The sequence below is a fragment of the Podarcis pityusensis genome (genome assembly GCF_964106645.2).
Source record: "Podarcis pityusensis genome assembly, chromosome: 1".
NCBI lineage: Eukaryota > Metazoa > Chordata > Lepidosauria > Squamata > Lacertidae > Podarcis > Podarcis pityusensis.
The window spans coordinates 75,263,628-75,277,652 of NC_138028.1; the positions used below are offsets into that span (position 1 = coordinate 75,263,628).

Genomic DNA, 14,025 nt, shown 5'->3' on the forward strand with positions numbered 1-14,025 from the left:
TGAATATTCTTGGCTGCTCTGCCAGAAAGCAAGTCTGAGGTCTTGCAGTGTACGTTTGACAAAGTACAACAGCCTGGTTCAGGTGTCATTATGATCTCAGTATGGACAATCCATGGGGTTGATCCAGGCTAAGAATGTGTGCTTGCTGTGTCTCTCCTCGCATGCCTGACTTCAGCAAAGATACCCTGGTTTCCTAAACCACTCTTTCCTGTGACATCTGCAGGAGGAAAGTGGTTTAAAGGCTATTGTCAAACCAAGGTATGAAATTAGGATAAGATCCAGAAATAAAGACTTGACTGAAAGCCATATACACCCTTAAAAAAGAAGGGGGGGCAGGAAGGAGGGATTCTTTCTAAATATCCTAACAGAGAGAGAAGTACCAAGCATGGTTAGCCTTCATTCATAATAATGCAGTGTGAGGACTGGTTTAAGTGATGGGGCCATAAGGAAAATGCTAAAAAAAGCAGCTAGTGATCCTCTGCATACCACACACTGGGGAATAGATGAGCAACAAGGGAAAGCCTAAACCAACCTTTCTAAACCTGTGGGTCCCCAGATGTTTTTGAACTACAACTCCCATCACCCCTAGCTAGCAAGGCCACAGCTCAGGGATGATGGGAGTTGTAGTCCTTTTGCCTTACTTGTCAGCTTCCAAAGGCACCAAGTAACTGGCCAAGAATTTCTGGACCAGATGGACCACTGGCCTCATCCAGTAAGGCAATGACTGTGCTCTTCGTAGACATCCAAAGGGAGACAAGGGTGGTGCATTATTTACAAGGATCATAAACTGCATAAAAGCAAAGTCTTAAAAGCAGTAGCTCTGTTTCTTTTAGTCTGGTCGCTGCACTGTTGGAGCTCTCGTTTCATACTCAGGAACCATGTTAAACACCTGAAAATACAACAACTATAAACCAATATTTGCAGCAAGGGTTTTACTGTTCTCAAAAAGATAATCACTCTTGAATAACTGGAAAAGACTGGCCTAGATTTAATGGCCTAGTTCACCCTGGGAAACAAGAAAGGCAGAAGGGGGAGAGGTCCAAAAAGTGTCAAGCCAAGATACACAATGAGATTTGGAACCTGTTTAATTATGCTTTCATTTCTTTTTCTTATTACACAGATACTTGTAATAAGCAGTAATATGTCTTGTCCTTGTAAACAAGCCCACTGACTTAAAAATCTTTGCTCAGTATTGTGCCTTTCTTTTACGTAGCTCTTACAACATACCTTCTCCCATATCAATTGCTTAAGATGTTCAGCAGAAAGCAAGAAATTACATACAGCAGTGGGTCTGTTTTACAATTCCAACAGTGAAGATGAAGAATAAAAAAGAGAAAGAGATTTAGATTCTGAGAATCTCAGCTCCATTAAATTAAAAACAAACCAACAAACACCAAGCTTCCAGTCCATATGATTATAAGGAAAGGTTTGATAAGTGAATAGTCGAGGAAACAACAGAAAGCAAAGGTCTCAGTAGGAGTTCTGTGATTTGGAGATCATGACTATTGGAGCTTATAAATCAGGGTATTCTTTTCCATCACTGGCAGAAATAAACTAAATTATGCATAAAATATAAAGTATACTATTTGGTTAGACTCCTTAGTGAAACATTTAGTGACTATTAGTCTAAAGTAGGTAGTTGCAGGCCATTTTAAAATCAGTCAAAGTTGGTGAAGCATGTTTTCCCATACCACCTGATGGTGGTGATGGTGGTTGTTATTTTAGGCCTCAGTAGAATGGACATATGTGAATAAATGTGTGGCCTTCCTTGTGGTTGCTCCCAGCCTGATGTATTTTGCATCCTGTCACTGGTTTTGGTGATGTAAACAAAAAACGACTGCAAAATGTATTTGTTCTGAGTCCCACCAGACCTTTGTGGGGAAAGGAAAGGAGCCCAAGGCACAAACTGTCACCTTAAATGTTAGATCACCACTTTTTATGGACTCTGCTGACTCAAGGTGTTTGTTGTGGGATCAGTGTCCCTTGCACCTGCAACATCTTTGCAGAGTCCACACATTGTCGTCGGCATAAAAAATAGCCACCCTACATTTTCCATCTGTTCAATCCAGATTCATCCTTTCTGGGGGAGTGGGGTAACTAATAAGTACAAAAAAAAAAAAAAGTTGCTGCCAGTGATCTGCCTGCAAGATCTCAGAAATCTGCAAATTAAAACACTCTTCTAGAGTTGAAAGTAGGGACTATGGGAACTTTGTTGGAGAGGCAACAATGTATATTGATGCCTCTTCAACAAAGTTCCCATAGTCCCTACTTTCAATATTCTTTAGCACAGAATAGCCCCAGTTGCCATAACCATGTGAAAGACGTACTGTGGGGCCATTCTGCTGCTTGATCATGCAGTGTGCTCACCACATTGAGGCCCCCTCACACATATACACAAATTATTATTATTATTATTATTATTATTATTATTATTATTATTTCCCCAGACACTCTGGGCGGCTCCCAACCAAATTTTAAAACCACAATGGAACATTAAACATTAAAAACTTCCCTAAACAGGGAAGACATTACATGAATGTGTAATTGGACATGTTGCAGGAAAATCAATTCATACATGGATTCCCTCACTTGGCTGTGGTGTTGAAGCCACTATGCATGGGAGGGAAATCTGTATGTAAGAACTGGGGTATTATATAAAACCCTTCTCTTAATTTTTATATATCTAGAGAAACAACTTGCTAAATAGCTATGGCTGAGGGTGGGGTCACCATTCAATTCCCTCTTTCAGGCACAATAGCTGGAAATGAATTTGTCTCATGAGCCACAGTTGGCTGCTTCAAAATCAATAAGCTCTCATATGCAAACCAGGCAAATTTCAGACTGCAATGAAATCTAGCTGGCAAACAAACGCTTCCTTTTCCCCTTTGGATGAAAACAGCCTCAATAGCAAAGAAAAACTCTTTGCCCTCTTCTTCCTCTTCCACCCCCTTTTCACAGCCATAAGTAGCATCTGCAGAATAAAATCAATCAAAGCCAGATTCGGAAAAAGTTGCTTGTTATGACTAGGAAGAGCGCTATTAAAATAACGAAGAAAGAGGAAAAATGATAAAACAGAAATAAAAGGGCAGAAAACACAGTGTAAATGCAAAACAGGCCATTTCAAACTGTTTGGGTTCAAGCCTGCTTTGGGGGATTCTCACATTTTTCATAGGACATTAAGGCTTCTGGGATTAAAGAGACCCTTGTGACTTGCTATAGAGAGCCAGTGTTCACTACAAATGTGTCTTTACCAGTTGAATCATTTGAGCAAAAAAAGCTGTGAAGGATGAGGGGACTGGCATCTCATATATTAATAACATGGAGCACTTTTTTCCTGGCAGGTTGAAGTTTCCCAGTTGAGCAGCCTTTTGCAGTTCCTGAGATGGATGTGTAAAGCTTTGTACTGGAATGTCTCCGACGCTTACATTGTTTTGTTTTTAGCCGGACACAGCCTGAAAAAAATTGCCTATAGGCATGCTCTAATCTCATTCCAATCTTCACCAGTAACACTGCCCAAACTCGTATATCCTGGCTCCATAATATGAATCTCAGCACTTTGTAGTGCTCATTTCCAAATATTAGGCAATCATTATGGCCCCAAAGTTCTTCTCTTGCCTGGATTTTAATCTGAACCAAAGAAGAAATTTTAAGGTCCAGGAAGAGGCAACTAAAATGACCAAGCAACTCCCTTAGGTTGCAGTGTGTCTTCTTGTCTCCTAACACTTGAACTCTTGGACATCCAAGGCGGCTGAATGCTGGAAGATTCAGAACAGACAAAAGAAGGGACTTCTTCACACAGTTCACAGTTCAACTATGGAGCTCGCTCCCACCCAAGGCAGTGATGGCTTCCCGTTTGGATGGCTTTAAAAGACGATTAGATAAACACATGGAGGGTAATGCTACCAGTGGCTACTAGCCATGATGGCCATACTCTGCCTCCATGTTCTGAGGCACTAGGCTTCTGAATACCAGTTGTTGGAAACAGGGGCAAAACTAGGCTTTATTTCACCCAGGTCAAAGACCCAGTTTGGCACCCACATTTGTGTGAACACACAGGCTGGGAGCCTCAATGGAGGCTTAACCCAGGACAAAGAAACCAGCTTGCCCCCCATAGCTACGCTGCTGGAAGCTGCAGGAGGCAAGAGTGCTCTTGTGCTCAGTTTCTGCTTGCAAGCTTCCCACAAACATCTTGTTGGCCACTGTGAGAACAGGATGTTGGACTAGTTGGGCCGCAGGCTCTTCTTATGTTCTTAAATCCCTCTTCCCATTTGCTTCATTACCTTCCTTACTGCTTGGGTAGCGGTGAGATGAAAGGAGGAATTTTTTTATTGTCCCCAGCCCCCTTCTGGTGCCTGGCCTGCTGCTCCAGGTGCCAGGAATGCTGGGATAAGTAGTTTTCTCACTAGTATGCCAAGAGCAAGTGTGGGAAGAGACATTCCTTCATCCAAGCACAAAAAAGAGATGGTCAGGTATTTGAAGGGAGGAGCTTTCAAGGCTTGCTAGGAAGTTGAGGAAGAGTTCAGACCTTATTAGACTCGGGAAAGACATAACTGGTATCGCAACAGGGTCTGTTTTGATCAAATTGAGCTTGGTAGAAACTCATAATTTTCCTGCATTTTGAGGAGAATACTGTTGGTATTCCAATTCCAAACCTGACCATGACAGAACTCCCCGTCACTGAAAATGTGGAGTGACTTTCTAGAGGAGGTCTGCCAGTGGCTTTCCTGCAACAGTCACTTGAGGTGCTCTCAAACATTTCTTGTTCTACATTTACCACTGTAAACATGATAGTAATGAAATTACTGCTGACTCACCAATATTTGCTTAAATGTTGTAGGCCTTAGTTCCTTTCAATTGCTTTGTGTGCATGACTTTCTGTCCCAGTAGGTCAGGGAGATATTTACCTTGTTGAGACAGATGCCAAGAAGGACATTTGTCTGTGTATTATGTCACAGGATTGTGGAGGTGTCTGTGTGAGAGAGTGCTTGCAGAAGATCTAGAGCACATGTGGAGTGAGTCCCAGGCAGAGCCTGGTGGATCCTATTAGGAGCTCAGGTGAAGAAAGAAACAGGAAGTTTCAAAGTTTGCTTCCTGAGTAGTGAGAGGAAGCTGAAGGAAATCTAAGAACAGCAGGTGGAGGAGGAAGACACAACTCTCTATAAAAGATCATCTCCATTCTTTGGGAATTTATTACCATGCTGTTGTATACTGGACCTTAGTACATGATCAATCCTACAGAAGCTGATGGTTCTGTTTATTTAAAGGACCAAACTCAAATACCAGCTGATAACATAATTCTGTTCACACTCGGTTTTCATTCCACTCTGACCTTCGCCTCTGCACATAATTCTTCAGAACCATGTCCTCTTCAAACTCTCCTTCCCTAGCCCCCTCACTTCCTTTGGCCTTCTGCCTTCTCTTTTCCAAGGCCCCTCTTCCTTCTCTCCTTACACCCCCCCCCCCCCGATATCATCAGAGCCATTCAGCCAAAGGCAGGAAGAGATCCTAGAGTCTCCTTACCTTCTCAGTGGTATGAGTCATTCACTGCCATGCACTTCATTGTCGTCACCCCCAGATCTCGTAGCACAAATATAATCCGAAAGCAGTATTTGATACATAATGTTCAGTGAAAATATTTACAGTAACAAGAGAAAGACACAGGAAAATAATGCAGTCACTTTCACTAAATGTTCCAAAATAACACCCACCACGTCTGGCTGCTGAGTTCCGGGAACCTGTTCCCCCACCCCCCAAAAGCAAAGGAATGATCTAAATTAATGACTAAGCATGTGGGAGTTACTTGAATAGCCATAAACAGACCAGGCCAATTCACATAAGTGAAGATAACCTCTAGCACAGGTTCATGGCTGCTAGTAAGCATCTGGGGACCTGGTGTGCAATCTTCAGCACAAGCACCAAATAAAGTCAAAGTTCCTATCAACTCCATTATTCACTCTATACATGGACTAACAAGTAAAAAAGTGTTTAAAATTCAAGGGTCAGTTGCTAGGTTTCTTAGAGAGACTCCGATTCTACTGCCCACCTCTGAGCTCCCTCATTTCGTACAAAAGACAGAATCATTACTGTAGGTTCTAAACCAGGGATGGGCAACCTGTGACCCTCCAGATATTATTGGACTCCATCAGCCTCAGACAGCATGCTCAGGGGTGATTTTAACAACATCTGGAGGGCTACAGGTTCCCCAACTCTGCCCTAAACTGATGAGCACTTAGGGATCCTTCCTCATGTCACCCCGGGAAAAGTGTCATTTGAGCCTATTTCATATGTTTACAGGGCTGGTCCTCTTTTGAGCCATGTGTCTCAGGCAGCAAATCTGAAGGGATCCTGGAAGGCAACAGAGGATGAGGAAGTTTGGTGGGGGGCCAGAGATTGTGGCAAAAAGTGTTGACAGCCCCAATCTGCTTCAGGCAGTGTGGTATGGCTGTGAATGTTACATATTATTGACATTTACTTGGGATCTGTTGTAGAAAGAAATAGAGCAGAAACAAAATACAGTTTTTCAAAACCCAGCAAAACTACAGATTACCAAAAAGAAAAAAAGTTTTAATGTTGAAATTTGCCTTCAGAAATTTTACATCCAGCATCTGAAATCATGATTTCACATCATAATTTCACAATCTTCCTGTTTTGATTTGTTAAATGAATGATGTTTCCTAAATTCTGTTACATCAGTTGACAGATACTGATGACATCTACTGACATTTTGACATCTACTGCATATAACATATTGGCCACAACTTATCAAATACTGCGCAGCAGTTGTCAGATATATTGGCAAAATGCTAAAAATCGTATGTCAGATTCGTTAAATACGACATCCTGCTTCAAGTCAGATGTTGACTGCAACAGCTGGCTGCTACGTGTTGGCTACTGTCAGATACTGGTGGTAGCTGTGTGTCCAGCTGAAATATTTTCAAATACTGACACCATTAAATGCTGATTGATGCTGAATGCCAGCTGTTACATAATTGCCCAGTGTTGACTGCTACTGCAAAATCTTTGGGCATCAAATGCATTGTTGAACATCAAATATTCACCAAATATTCAAATAAGTATTTGAATGTTTGCAAGGAAAGATTAATTTGGGTGCAAATTGGTTTCAGCTCTAGAATGAATGTCACAGCCTTTATCTCCCCCATAACACAAGAAAGACACCATTTATGTTCTTCCCACTAGACTCCTAGCACAATGGTTATTTTTACTGCTATTTTGTCATTCCAATCATGCAATTGGCACAGAGGGAACCATCCAGGAACAGCCTTCCCTTTTGCTTTGCTGGGTATAATCAATCCACGAGTGCTTGCATTGGCTGCTTCTGTATACACGAATGGGAGATTCCCCATGCGCAAAACAGCTGAACTGTGAATACCCTTTGGATCAAGGTGCATTCTCCTAGATATCCCAGTGTCATTCTGTCCTGGTTGAACATACCAACCAAGGAAAACTGTATATACACAACACTAGGCAATGCACAAAAAAAGCCATTTCTGTTTTATTTTTTTTAGCTTTGCCTAGAATCTGAGAACTTGCATCTTGGTCTCGATACATCTTTTTAACAAGCAAAACAACAGGCTTCTGGATCTTTAAAATCTGTTGCAAAGGACTTGGAATGTTCTTTGTCTTCCCTCCTCCTCTTCCCAACCCTTTCATAAAAACCTTGCATGCAAAACAGCTTCTCTTGCATCTGGCCTTCTCCCTAGCAAAGTAAACAACTTCCCCTGTCCCGACAAATGAACAGCAAACTGGTGGAGCATTGCAGGGGGGTGGGAGAGACAATTCTCCTTCCAACTCATTTACAATCAGTGTTTTTTGTGGTGAAACAAACTATGCCTTGGGTCCAATCCCTCTTCTTTCTTTTCTTTTCTTTTCTTTTCTTTTGGCTATCGGAATATGCTTTTGGTGCCACACCCCTCCCACACCATATGGCACCACATGTGCTCAAGTCAAGTCCCACATGAGCAGAGAGGAGCGTGGAAATCCACATGCCTATCAAGTATTTATTTTCTTTTGTCTGCTGTCTAGAACAAGGGGGAGTGCTCAAAACAGAAACCTATTCTTATTCTTATTATTACTGTCACCATCATTATCATTCTGTTCCCTTTCTCTGGAACAAACAAGATGTTTACAAGGTTGCCCAAGTATGCTGACCAACTTTCTGCAGCTGATAGGACACACCAAGGGTGTCCTGTGCTAAACAACACACATGATGTGTGGACCAAATATGAAACCCAGTGGAGAAGCAATAGGTCCTCAGGGTGGCAATGGCTGTACTTGAAATCACTAGTGTTAAAAATATTGAAAGTTTGAGTCCCCAGTGTCCAGAGCGGAATAAGTAACGTGGATGGGAAAGCCAAATTATCATTCTTAGGCTGATTTTTTTAATGATCATGTCATCTTCTTCCTAGGACACAAAAAGAAGCCAATTTGTGCAGTTGTCGTTAAAGACAACTAGAGTCTGTTGCTCTGCATTTTACTTTGTGCTGAACAGGTGACTTTAATGTATAGTTTTACCACATCTTCTGTGAGGTGGTCTGTGCTCCCAAACTGGGAGTCAAAAGACCTGGGTTTGGGGTTTGTCTTTTGAATTATAGTCTACTCTTCAACAAGTTTTCAGGGCAAACTTACAAGAAGTTAACAATTACAACACAACAAAGGAAAGCAAAAACATTCAGACATACCGGGTTCAGATCCAAATTCTGCAGCCGACTTTTTATGTAATCTCAGCTTCCATCCTGTGTGTCTCTCTCAAATGCACCACATGGAAGGTAAACCTGTTTTGGACAGAATGTTTTGCCTCCTATGTGCATAAATAGCAGGGCAACTGTTGCCTTGAACACATCAGAATTCTCCAAGGGTACTGTGAGAGGGAAATGATGCACCTTAACACATTAATTCCATCCAGAATAGCCAACACTCCCTTTAACCACACCTAAGGAGCCACACAGAAGCCAGCGAGTCTCAACATTGTCAGGATGTGGAACTGGCACTGCTGCTCCGGCCCAGATTCATTGAAAGCCCTTTAAGCTGAGCTGGCTTTTGAAATGCTGCTTTGAACCTCAGAATTTACCACAGCTAGTTTTTCTACAAATCTACTGGGACAACGGCCTCATGAAGTCATTTTGTGTGTGTGTGAAATAGTCTCAAATGTATCTATCCCCGCAGATAAAGCCATCAGCTAGATTTAGGACTGGGGGCAAACATGTTCAAGTTGCCATGGAAAGGAACGCCGTGCCCTACATCGTTGAAGCTTCATGTGAGGATTACACAATAAAATACTGCGAGCCAATTTAATCATCTCAGTGCCGTTTGTTGGCCTTGAGGATGTGCAGATGCAGTCGTCCCCTACATGTAGATGAGGCAAGACACCATAAATCCCTTCGCCGTCTCCCTGGTTCACTTTCTGTCATGGATCTATGTAGAGCCAGGGGGGAAAGGATCCATCCTGCAGCTCCGCTACTTGACAGAAAGGCCAGCAGCTGCAGCCCTCCCTGTGCCAAATGTAAGAAACAGCTTTGTGCGTCACTCCAGAAACGATGTTGCTTCATTCCAGGCACTTCTGTCCAATAATCATTTTGCTCCTTGGAGACATGCACCCACTTCTGTGTCCAGGATCTGACCTCCTAGGTACAGCTGTTGCCTTCCTGAGCTACCAGCAGCGGCCAAATACCAGCTGGCAGCCGACTTCCTTCTTGCCTCCCAGAAGGGGCTGCTTTGACTTCTGGGGTGGCTGGGGCAGAGGCTGCATTGGAGGAGAAGTCCCAGGCTAAAATGCATGAGGACTGCCTGCAGCTGAGTGGACTGCTAGCCACAAAAGCTAGTGGGGCCACGAGCCCTTTGTTTCTTCAAAAGGCTAGAGAGCCAGGGATTCCAGGGATTGAATCCCACATTTACCATGGTTCTTTGTTTTGCATTTTTGGCGCATGTTTTTTTTAAGTCTGGAAAAAGAGTGACACCAGGATCTGGAGTGCCCAATGTCAGCAAGCAAGAGGCAGTTCATATAAATGATGAATCTCTTTTGCCTGTGCCTGTGTATCTGATTTCTGTGGAAATGGGGCTCTTAATGGGGGAGAAAAGTAGGGTTTGGCGTTGGGTTTTATCAGCATCCAATTGCGTCCTGGTATATGGGCTTCTTATTCTATAAACCATTCTTGTGTTAATCATGTATGTTGCCCCATCAATAAATTAAAAAGTTTGCACTAGAAAGTGTCAATATTTGTCTAGCTCTCTAAAAAGTGTCATTTACCTTCCCCTCCTGCCTACGCAATGTAAGAGCTGGTCTCACTGCCGAGGGCTTGGCAGAATCTACTTTCAGTTTTAAAAGTCTGTGTTTCTGTGCAAAGTCAAATCTGCATTCAGTAAATAACCCTACTTAGCATTTACGTAGCAGTCTTGAGTGTTCAAAGCAGCGCTACACATACAGTGTCTCAGTGATCTTTACACGGCAACCACAGGGTAGGTCAGTAGTACAAAGGGGAACTGAGGTTGCGAGATAATTGCCTGTAGCCACCTAGTGAGCTTGTCATAAAGGTGACATTTGAACCAAGGGCACGGCTCTGATTATTACCCCCTACATTACACTAGCCAGGTCTCCCACAAGATATACCGTATTTTTTGCTCTATAAGACTCACTTTTTCCCTCCTAAAAAGTAAGGGGAAATGTGTGTGCGTCTTATGGAGCGAATGCAGGCTGTGCAGCTATCCCAGAAGCCAGAACAGCAAGGGGGATTGCTGCTTTCACTGCACAGCGATCCCTCTTGCTGTTCTGGCTTCTGAGATTCAGAATATTTTTTTTCTTGCTTTCCTCCTCCAAAAACTAGGTGCGTCTTGTGGTCTGGTGCGTCTTATAGAGCAAAAAATACGGTATTATCCGAACATATGGCAGTTGTTGCCTGATGCAGAATTTCTACTGTATGACTCTGCTGACAGGATGCTCATTCATGGCTACCTCACAGTGTGCTTTTCAGAGGAAGGAGCCACTTGGCTACATGCCCAAGACTAGTTGACCACTGCTAAGGGAGGCAGGAATGAAGTTGGCCAGGTAACCTTTTCAGGGCCAGCTGGCACTGCAGACATGCTGGCTCTCCGCAGTCCACTGTAAAAGGAGGCAGAAGGCTAACTCTGAAGTCCAGTGGCTAACTTCATGTTTTCTTTTTGAAAAATGCACCCGCTGAAAGGGCCACAACAGCTGAAGACGCCATTCTGGATCAGATGAGCGATTTGCAGGCTGCTGTTCAGATACTTTGAAAAAGAGAAGGCTTAAGCAGGAGTGGGAGAATCTAAGAAAGAAGTTTGCCTTCCCTATCTACCATTAGCAATTCCACCATGTTACTGGTGGCCTAAGCCACAAGCAACCTCCTGACACCAGCCTTCCCAAGCTGGTGCCCTCAACATGTCTTGGACTTTAATTCCCACCATCCCTGGCTAGGGCTAATGGGAGTTACCCCTCCAGATGTTTTGGATGACATTGGGTTGAGGAAGGCTGTTCTGCTTCCCTCCCTCTTTCCAAAGGCCTACTCCATTAGCAAAGGCCATTCTCCCCTACCTTAGCCTCACACAACCTTTCATTGCTACCCAAATGTTCCTTACCAAATTCTCACTATTCTTGTTGCCTTTCATCCTAACCCCATTAAACCCATAGTTAGGAGACAGCCCAGGGCGCCTGACCACCAGCTTTTTTGTGGCGAGTCCCAGAATTCCTGATCCTTCCTTTTAATTTTTTTTAACTAAAAAAAGAAAAACTTGGCTTATATGGACACACTGTGAAGTGCAGCACTGGCAAGATGCCACTTTCCTGAATACATATAAAACAGCAAATACAGACTGTATGAAAAATTTGTGTTGTGGGCCTGTGCCCCAAGTCCCAGGGCCCCGTTGTATTGTACTCATAACATAGCTGCTCTACCTTGCTGTATGATGTGTTAAGGGAGGGGTAGTACCTCTGGTGGGGGACACATTGAGCTGCTTTTGGAGTAGTTTATCCACCTTTGGTCCCCACCCTGCACTCAGCTCTCACATGTGGCTCCTAGAAGCTGTCAGTATGCAACAGCAGCCCAAACCTGGGAATGGCTTCGACTGGCCGGCTAAACCACATGATGGTAGCTGATGGGTGAGTTAGGGACTTCCCTTGCATGCAATCCAATGGATTGAGCAGACGAGACCAATAGTGGCTCCAATGGTCAAGAAGGCGGTTTCTGAACATGGTGTGGAGGGAAATGAAGAGTAGTTGGGGTTTGTCAACTGGGAAGGAAGCCTATCTAGGAGAAGGAAAACTCTGGTCCTAAACTTCTGCTGCCTTGTGGGATATCTTAGGGAGCAGAAAAGGCTAAGTAGCAAACCCTACACAACTCCAGAGTGGAGTCCCTAGGATGGTTGGATAGTGCCTTGTACGCCTCCTTCCGGCAACTCCCACAGCAAGGCTGGTGCCAAATTGGTCTGCTTTCCTTTGGACCACATCAGCAAGGCCTGGAAGCCTGGGACCTCCATACACACACTGCCCAGGCTTGTGCCCTGGGGAGGTCACTTTGGTGTTGCTAATGCAGCAGTCTGACTTCATCCCGAGGCACACTCCATTGCCTCTCGAGACACATGCCCACCTCGCTGAGTCAGAATGAAAGCAAACCACAATCCAATACTCCGTTTCCAGCAGTGGATAAACCAGATGTCCTTGTGAAATGCAGAAGCGCTCATCTGCTGTGGTTTATTCCCAGTATCTGGTAATCAGAGCCATGCCGCTTCCAAATATGAAGGTGCCATTTTTAATCATTTAAATAATTGTTCATTTTTCCAAACCCCGCAGTGAACACTGACTTCTCTGCCCTGTATAGCACACATGCAGTGATAAATATTCAATAGTGGCTGCAAAGCAGCTGTGCTACATAGAATACAGGAGGCCAACTATTCAGTCAAACCAGCTCCATCCAAAACGGTAAGCCATCTCTTTGTAAATCCAATACTGTATCCTTTTGGAAAACCAGCATATATTCTGATTTTTTCTTTTCTTTTTTAAGACCAGCTGTAGGTGGACCCAGGGCTTTTTCTCATTAACTACTGTGTGGCAAAAAAATCTCTCTGATCGCCCTCTGTTTTGGACCAACCTGCTAGCTTAAGTAGATCATGACGCACTCAGAAATATTTGTTTTGGTTAGTTGTACACAAAAGGGGCAGGCAGCTCCTAGCAGTTGTAAGCAGCAAGCGACACGCTGGACACTCAAAAGGAGAGGGGGGTGTCAAAGGCAACTAATGAGCAGAAGGGGTGTGCGTAAAAGTCCTACTTAGATTGCCTCTCAGGGGAACAGCTGTTTCCTTGTAAACATTTTATGAGTTGTTCTGATTTCAAGTTTGAATGAAAAACATTTGTTGTGGCCAAGGTTTGAGGGCGGGGGGGGGGGGGGAGAGAAAAAGAAGGTGTCAGTGGGGAAGATTAAATGCTTGTCCAAATGACAGGCTCTCAAAAGCAGAAAATTCAAGTTGTATATGCTCACATGAAGCCTCCTCAGTAACTGAGCTGCTGCTTCAGTTGATCATATAGAGAAAGCAAAACAAAAAAACAGGACAGCATTGCTCCAGAGAGCCTACAAAGGGGATGTAGGTAGCATCTAACAATTTTGTGTCCACATAAACCAATATTTGGTGGTATGTTGCTCCTGAAAAATGATATTTAATTCAGCTACAATACCCCAAATCTGTTATTATCTCCATGACATGTTGTCTTCTGCTCTTTGAAAAACCAATTGAAGCTAGTGTCGAAAGTTAATTTTTCACTAAGTGAAACAGTAAAACATTTTTTACCTGCCTTGACTGTACTACTAAGTTTCATGGGCTGACTCCTTGAGTTTCAGAATTAAGAGATTGAATGGAATGAAGCAGTTCAGCCTGCAAGCAAATTATTAAAAAACAAACTAGGGATACCTTCAGAATGATCACCCACTTTGAATTTAAAAACAGTAAGCACAAGGCTGGAGACATTGTAAAGACTAACTTTTATTATGGTATAAGCCTTTGTGG

General features: G+C 43.3%; 1 long non-coding RNA gene across 1 annotated transcript in view; it reads right to left on the bottom strand.

Annotated features, from left to right (window-relative positions):
* Positions 1 to 5,681, bottom strand: part of LOC308474159 — a 204,027-nt gene extending 198,346 nt beyond the window's left edge. The window contains exon 1 of the long non-coding RNA XR_013984531.1: positions 5,521 to 5,681. This is a non-coding gene — a long non-coding RNA (uncharacterized lncRNA). The remainder of the gene's footprint in view (positions 1 to 5,520) is intronic.
* Between the last annotated feature and the right edge of the window lie 8,344 nt (positions 5,682 to 14,025).